The sequence below is a fragment of the Sorex araneus genome, chromosome 4 (genome assembly GCF_027595985.1).
Source record: "Sorex araneus isolate mSorAra2 chromosome 4, mSorAra2.pri, whole genome shotgun sequence".
Taxonomy (NCBI): Eukaryota; Metazoa; Chordata; class Mammalia; order Eulipotyphla; family Soricidae; genus Sorex; species Sorex araneus.
Genome location: NC_073305.1, coordinates 152667584 through 152676574, shown reverse-complemented (window position 1 = coordinate 152676574; position 8991 = coordinate 152667584). Strand labels below are relative to the sequence as shown.

At 36.7% G+C, this 8991-nt stretch overlaps 1 pseudogene; it reads left to right on the top strand.

Moving 5' to 3' along the window:
* Positions 1 to 1561: 1561 nt before the first annotated feature.
* Positions 1562 to 6968, top strand: LOC101553275 (methylsterol monooxygenase 1-like; annotated as a pseudogene).
* The last annotated feature ends 2023 nt before the right edge of the window (positions 6969 to 8991 follow it).

Genomic DNA, 8991 nt, shown 5'->3' with positions numbered 1-8991 from the left:
TATATTAATTATAGTTCTTTCTTCTTTATGTGTTCGCACTGTTTAGATTTTCTAAATAGTTGATCGATTACTGAGATGTCTAGGCCAAAAACTTTAGAAAATGAGTCTAGAAGGTTCCAGATGAAAGATAATGAAAACTACTAGGAAAGACCTACTGAGTAAGTTGGAAACTCTTGAACATTCTGGATGTATAAGGAACACTATTAGATTATACTGGGAACCCCACATGTTAAAGTGAGAAATAAAAAACAGGGGAAAATGAAGGAATTCAAAATGCTGTATTCTGTCGGGTGGACAATTTTCCCTTATTTTTGAATTACAGTATTTATGCTGTATTTATAGTATATCATGTTTACCACTGTATCACTGTCATTCCGTTGCTCATCTATTTGCCTGAGCAGGCACCAGTAATATCTCCATTACTGTGTTTGGCATATTGAATACACCACGGGTAGCTTGCCAGGCTCTGCAGTGCAGGCGAAATACTCCCGGTAGCTTGCTGGGCTCTCCAAGAGGGACAGAGGAATCAAACCTGAGTTGGCTGCGTACAAGGCAAATGCCATACCCATTCATGTGAACTTGAACTTAGGATACTTATTTGAAAATTTTTCTGTTTGTTTTTCACCGTGGGAAAAGGTATATTTAAAAATATTCAGAACAGCCCGGTTGTAGCTTTCCCTGACAAGAGTTCTCTGATACCTCTTAGTGATCCTACTTCTCCAGTTGATAACAAACTCTTTACATCTGGAAAGAGCGGTACATGGGACAACTCAGGGAATTTAAAGCATTCTCCTGCTTGCAGATCACCAAGAGCTCCAGACATGGCCAAGCATTTGGGATAGGCCTGGCACACAGGCTGACCACAGTGACAGGCCATACCACACTGGGAGAAAAGGCCTGGGAAAAGAATGAGTTTCACTCAGAAATGAGGCTAAGGGGATACTAGGCTATTTTTTTAAGTGAGTGTTACAAGACAATTTGGGATGGTGGTGGTGCGGGTGAGACTGGAGGGGTAGTGGATTGAGGGCTAGCTTTTAATTTCACATAGAAGAGTCAGTTAACAATGGTTACAAAAGGAAATTAAAAGCCTGGAAGCAGTTGAGGTTTTTTGTTATTTCTGAAGTTACGAAACACATCAATATTATACAGGCCTGTGTTTAATGTGGTAGAACAATGTGACAGACTTTGTGGATAGACTCTGGAACACTTTGAATGGTTTCCACGAAAAAATCAGCATTCTCTGCATTACTGTGACTCTTGCATTCTGTGTGCCCATTTTTTTTTTCTTTGCCCTTCGAGTGCATAGTCCCAAACTTGTCATGAAGTGCACTCAAGCAATGCATGTTTGGGGATTTGAGGGAAAGAAGAAAGGCCTGGATGGAAAAGTGCCTGTGCAGTTGAGAAGGAAAGATTCCAGGACAGCATCACCAAGTGAACAGTTGAAGGCAAATAATTCTGATAATTTTTGTGATGAAATTGCTGCTCAAATCCCTAATCATAGCCAGGTTTTTACTCTGCCTTTACATTTAACTACATAAGTACATGTAGTATGTTGTTAATAATGGCACAAGAAGAAAACTTAGTGAATATAGTTAGGTTAGGTAACCAAAAATAAAAAAGAAAGAAAAAGATCTCAAACTCATTCAACTAGCAGTCAAGTACTATGGCATTGTTTTACACTGGAGATAGGTGTCTCATTCTAACATGTAAATTTTTATCATTTAAATGTTCTAGGGCTGGAACAATAGTGTAGTGGGTAGGGCGTTCACCTTGCACGCAGGGGACCCGGATTCTATTCCTCCGCCCCTCTTGGAGAGCCCGCAAGCTACTAAAATAAGTCACTTTCAGCATCTTTGGGTTCTATAAAAGACGGAATGAATCAAAGTAGTGTGAAAAGATAAAAAATAAAAGCAGGCTCTAAGGAAAGCATTACATAGCTTCCTGTTTTCTGTTGGATATTATTTAAAATACAAGGGATTGGGGAGTAGATGTGTTTCTCCTTGGGGAATAGCTCAAATTATGCAATTGGGAGTTGCTATATTATTCACTCAGCAGGAAAATAATTTTCTCACATACTAAAATTCTAGAAGAAACTTATTTCAGTCTTATAAAATCACATAGCTATGCTCAAAATGTTCACCTGTACAGGTTAGCTTCTTTTTATTTTCTTATAAGTATACTGAAGGCAAATGAATTCCTATACCATATTATAAAGATAACCAGAAAGGAAATAATTATACTATGCCTATTAATTTGGATATTTGTTAAATACTTGTTTATTAAATGAATTACAGATATAAATACTAGAAAAAATAGTTTATTCATTCTTCAGAGTATTTACTAACATAAATCACATTACAAAACTATATTACTCATTATGGAAAAATTGGCAACTGTTATTTCTCTGTTCACTAGAATATGCAATCTTTCCAAAGAAACTATAAAAGTTTACCAGCCTACGACAAAGCTCTTTTTAATTGATTTTTTAAAACCATCTGTCCAATGTAAGAGATTCTGCATCTACTCATGCTGTTATGTTGTTCAAGCATTTATTTGAGAAAGTCTGAGGTTGGGCCAAAGCCAACAGTGCTCAGGCTTATTTCTGATTCTGCTCAGTTACTACTCCTGTTGGTGGTACAGATTCATCACTGTTCAAGACAAGTGCAAGGCAAACACACATCCTCTGTACTATCTTTCCAGCCCAAGAATTTATTCATTAAGTAAGCATGTTATATGTCTCACTAATGAAAAGCTTGTCATCAGTTATATGTTTTCTATTAAATAGTTAAAAATGAGAACTCAAACAAGTACTTGTTTGCAGTAGACAGTGATCATTTTTAAAAAGTAGGTGAACTACGCTAGCATTTAATGCACAGGGTATGGGCCACACTGGCCAGGCTCAAGGTTTATTTCTGGCTTTGCTCAAGGATCACCTTTTCCCATGCAAGGGAGAATAATGTGTGGTGCAGGGAATTGGGAATGAGGGCAGCCACATGCAAGGCAAGCGCCTTAGCTCATCAGTGCTATCTCATAATCCTACATATTAATTCTTTTTTAACCAAGAAAAAATAAATCAGAAAAAAGTTTAAAATGTACAAGAGATGGAACCTATAAGAGGCATTACCATAGGGTAAGGGGTAAAAGGGAAAAGGAACAGAACACTGGCAAATGAATTTCTTTATGGTTACATATATCTCTGTCTGTCTAATGTGACTTACAGTGAGCACTGAGAAGATAGATGAAATTTGAGATACTGATATCAAGAAACATTGGTGAAGACAAGTGACTAGAAGGGAAAAACCAAGTAACCCAAATAAAGATGGCACAAGAAAAAAATTTTATAACCCAATTTTCAGCAGGGGCAAATTGACTCTATTTTAGCCTATTTTGATAATGGTTCACTTTATGCAAAGTGCTTTAAGATTGGAGACATTGTCCACATTGTCAAAGAATATATGCTATAATAATACTCAGTGATAGTATTAAATACTTATAAGTAAAGGTTAAAGCTCAGAGACAGTGTCATATCATTGTTTAAGAAACACCACAATTGGGATAAATCACATTTGTGGTTTGTTTTTATGACTTTTCCCTTTTGGTTAACAAACTATATCCATGTCTTCCTGAAATGCCTTAATAGACTACATCTACACATAGCTATCATCTATGAATATGTGTTCCAAAACAAGTTTAAAGAAAATCTGGAAAGTTCTGTTCCATACAGAAGAGTATGGGGTTTGGAAACTGAAGATTTCATCTATCTTCTGTTGCTGTTTACATTGCTGGTCTAGTTTTGGGTAAATTATTTAAAGTCTTGATAATTTATACTTCTAATCCTTGAAAATTAGAAGAAAAGGATTATTTTAGATTTTAACGTGATACTGAATATCAAGTACGTTGTCCACCGACAACTCTGACACATGTGGATCAGTGATTAGCAGATGTTACAGTTTTGTTTTGTTTTCAGTTTAATTAGCTCTGGGGAAGAAATAAAATTGTCATTTATGACATCATTAAAATGCTTAATTAGATCAGACTCTTAATTAGGACTGGATACATAATATACAGGGTCTTAATACAGGGTCCAGTGAAAAATAAAGATGCAGGGATTCCTTTTCAAAAATTAATAAAATCTTAAACTTTAGTAACAAGATTAAGCCAAGCATGAAGATGTACTGAGTGTGGATCACTTAGCCACAGGTAGTTTATGAATTGAACTGATCATTCTCTTAAGTGACGTTGGAAAAATTCAAATAATTCCTTGAAAATAGTAATAAATAACCAATTCCTATTGGTTATTAACAATATATTTATTCAGGATTACCTCATAGCTGGACGACTGCTTCATGAGCAGAGGGGAGAAGACAGATGGAATAGAGAAGGGATCACTAAGAGAATAATGGCTGGAGGAATCAGTCAGGATGGGAGATGTGTGTCGAAAGTAGATTATGGACCAAACATGATGACCTCTCAGTGTCTGTGCTGCAAGCCATGATGCCCAAAAGTAGAGAGAGGGTATGGGGAATATTGTCTGCCACGGAGGCAGGGAGAGGGTGGGAAAGGTGGGGTATACCGGGGTTATTGATGGTGGGGAATGTGCACTGGTGGAGGGATGGGTGTTTAATCATTGTGTGATTGTAACACAAACATGAAAGCTTGTAACTATCTCAAGGTAATTCAATAAAATTAAAAAAAATAAAAGATAACAACTCCCCAAATATCCTTATTTAGTAGATAAAAATCTTCAGTATGTATGTTAACAATCTAGATATACATAAAATGGAAATTTTCTACTGGTTTCTTTTTCCTACTTCTTTTTAATGCCTTGGCTCCTACTTCCCAAGAGAAATGTGTTTAAGACTTGATCCTGATGAAAAAACAACTTCCATCAATCCTTCTTCATTTTGTAGGACAATTGACTATTAGACACAGAAGTGAATAAGTAAAACAAAATAAACATTATAAAACCAGAGGCAATCTGGATGACGATCAGAGAGAAATATGTGTTAAGTGTAATTCTGTTTAGGACTACAAAATGAGGATAGAACTTTCATTATTACTCTGGGTTGAATCCAACCTTTTGTCTGATTGATATGGAGAGTTCCAACTGTGAAGTTGGGAAAGAGACTGAGATTTATGCATGCTAGCATTTTTTTCAGTCATGTTCAGAACTCTAGAGACTCATGCAGATTTAATAAATCAAATAAATAAATAAGCAAAAGAAGCATTCTATGCTCAGTTCATCATGCAAAGTATTTTCATTGTTGTTCAAGGGATTTCCATATGTACAGCGAAGAAGGATGGCTCTCTTGTTACCTGTCATTGGAAGGAAAACATCTAGCTTTGATGATGATGTAATATGACTTTCAACTCTTGTATGTCATAGAAATGTTTTTAGTCTTTGCCAATGCCCCCTTATGAACAAAGATGTATTTTCCACTTTTTTAATGTTAGTTGACTAGCTTGTGGAATACTTTACAAGGGATATGTCACTGCTTTGATTTGAGGTTTTTGTGTGGTACATAATTTCAGCAATGAGAAATTCAGAAAAAATACAACTGTGCCATTTGAGTGCAGAGAGAAAGAGTAAGAGAATAAGTAAGAGAGAGAGGATGAAAGATATATAAGGTCAGAAAAAGTTAAATAAAGATAAAAATGTTTTATGTATTTTAGAAATTGCAGAGCCTGGCAAGCTCCCCATGGTGTATACGATATGCCAAAAACAGTAACAAGTAACAATCCCAGTGGGCCCCGTGCAAGGCAAATGCCCTACCCGCTGTGCTATAGCTTCAGTCCTATGAAATCCATATATTTCTAAAAAATATTAAGTGCTGTATTCATTTTAATACATCCAATTTAATTTATTTAGCCATTTTTTCTGGACTTTGAACTGAGGCAAAAATCTTAGGTCAATTATTAAAAGACTCGCAGTCCCCAAATGGTCTTCTAGGTGAAGAGCACGTGCGAGAAACGGAAGGCTGTCAGCAGAGACTTGAAAGGTATCTCTGAATGACAGCGTGGGTAACGAGTTCGGCATCTCTGGCTGTGGAGTCCGTGGACTTGCTCACACCTGAGAATTCTGCAAGAACCCTTCAAAAATGCTTGGAACTATATGTTGAACAACTTCAAAAAATTTCAGATTGCAACATGGGGATCCCTTTTGGTTCACAAAGCCCTTTATTTCCTCTTCTCTTTATCTGGATTTTTGTTTCAGTTTTCTACTTCCATGAAGAAGTGCAAAATTTAGAAGGATAAAAGAGAATCATTGGAATGCCAGTCGAACTGTTTTAAAGTGCTTCTCTTTAATCACTATTCTGTTCAGCTTCCTTTGGTTTGTGGAACTTATCATTTCACAGAGTATGTCAGTGTTCCTTACGATTGGGAAAAGATGCCAAGAAGGTATTCACTGATGGCATGGTGCTTTGTCTGTGCAATGATTGAGGACACCTGGCACAATTTCCTACACTGGGTCTTACACCACAACAGAATATATAAATACATTCACAAAGTCCATCATGAGTTCCAGGCTGCTTTTGGAATGGAAGCTGAATACGCACAACCCCCTGGAAACGCTCATTCTCGGGGCAGGTTTCTTCACTGGCATCGTGCTTTCATGTGATCATGTTGTTTTGCTTTGGGCGTGAGTGACTCTTCGTTTGCTAGAATCCACTGATGCCACAGTGGTTACGATATTACCCTCAGCCCATTACATCTCATCCCTTTCTCATGATGCCGGAGCTGGGCATCATAATTTTCACCACATGAGCTTCATTGGAAAATATGCGTTAGCGTTTACCTGGTGGGATCAAACTTTTGGGATAGACTCTCAGTATCTTGCCTACTACAAAAAGGTGAAAACGTGGGAGAAAAAAATCAGAATAATATCTCAGAGGCAAAACCAACCCGGACACACACCTTTTCCTGACCTAGTGCTAGTAGCGAGGGTTGCTTCTGGGGACCAGAAATAAAAAGTCTTGGCTGCTAAGCGATAAAAAGAAATTAACTCTTTTACTCTCTTCCAAATGGAAACTTTTCCTCCTTTACACTAAAATCCTGTATGTGTAAAAAGAAGGAAATATTTATGAAGTCTGACTTTTTCATGAAGAGTTTTTGATAAGATCGTGTTTCTAAACCTTAGCAGAAGAATTAATCTATGACTTTGCTCCAGTGGTAAATACCTTAAGCCTAGAGTTGAAGTGGGTTTTTATGTCTTTTAAGTACATCATGGTCACAAATTCTTAAAAACCATTGTGACTTCATACTGAGTTTTAAATGTTTTTTTAGAATCTGCCTAAAGATAAAGTATCCTGGGTTGAACATCAGCTGATCTAGCGAGGGAATCAGGAATAGTCAATGGCCAGAACTCCACTCTTGCTTCTAACTGACCAATGTGAGTGTTTTTTTTTCTTTCAGAAGCCCTTATTTTGATTGAAGTGGCACCTATAAGTTAAGGCATTCTGCATTCTGAATTAGTGTATGTGATGTGTTTTAGTCTCAAGGTTTTCAGGTAATTGGAATTTTAAAAAAATTGGGCCTTATTTCTGCAATGAACTACTTCATTTTTGCCTATTACATTTTCATCAAACTAAAGCTATAACTTGAATCTTTGAAAAGACTGACTTGCTGTCTTTGCATTTTTAGCTATTGAAATAAATGTGAATTTTTGGTCTAATTATCAAGTTTCTGGTTTTGAACATTAAATGTCTCACCTTTTATTCTGATAAGAAAAGTGATAGAAATCTTTATATTGTTGAGTTTTACAATAAAAGGACAAATTATTTAAAAAATTTTTAAAGACTTAAAAAGTATGTATCAGAGGCTGGAACAATAGATTAGAGCAGTAACAAAGAAAATTTAAAAGTTTATACCTAAGTCAGTGATAATACATATGTTTCACATGTATTAGGGTTCAATCTCTAATAGCACCACCAACAGAAATATAATAATAAAAAGCAGATCTACATACAAGTATTATATATCTATGCATACCTCTATAGTTAATATCCCTTTTCCACCTCTCTTGCTTTATAATTCCACTTTATCCTTTTCCTTTAAGAAAATAAATGATATTATTTACATTTTGATTGCTTTCTACTCATATTTGTCTTTACATTTTGATAGCTCTCTATTTACACTCATAGGAGATTTTTCTGCTATAGCAACTAAGGTGTTACAATTCTATTTACTTAATATGTGGTATTCATTTAAAAGCACTAATTACTTTAATGTTAAGCCACATTCAACATTCAGCATTTTGGATTGTGTGAAGACTTAATTCAGACCCACTTTGGAATGAGAGAAGAATGTCACTTCTCTCTCTCTCTTTTCCCTCCCTCTCTCTTTATCTCTCTCTAATTCTCTATTTCTCTTCCCTCTCCGCTCTTTCTCTCTCCTCCCCCCTTCTCTCCCCTCACATCTCTCTAAATTAAAAAAAAAAAATTTAAGTCTTGTTCTCCCCCTTGGAAAACCTGACAAGCTACCAAGAGTCTATTGCCCCCACGGAAGAGCCTTCCGAGCTTCCCATGTCATATTCATATCTCAAATACAGTAAAAGATGTATACACCTCTCAGAGAGCCTGGCAAGCTATCAAGAGTATCCCGCCCTTCCCAGAGCCTGGCAAGTTACCCTTGGTGTATTTGATATGCCAAAAACAGTAATGACAGGTCTCATTCCCCTGACCCTGAAAGAGCCTCCAATCATTGGGAAAGAAGAGTAAGGAGAGGCTGCTAAAATCTCAGGTCTGAGTGTAATAGAGATGTTACTGGTGCCCGCTTGAGTAAATCGAGGAACAACAGGATGACAGTGATGCAGTGACAGTGATTATTTTTAAATGAATCACCATGAGGTATAGTTACAGACTTACAAATGTTGGGGGTTATGTTTCAGTCATACAATGATCGAGTACCCATACCTTCACCAGTGCCCATTCTCCACCACGAATTATCCCAGTATTCCTCCCACCACCCTCACTCCATCCCCACCCCACCCCG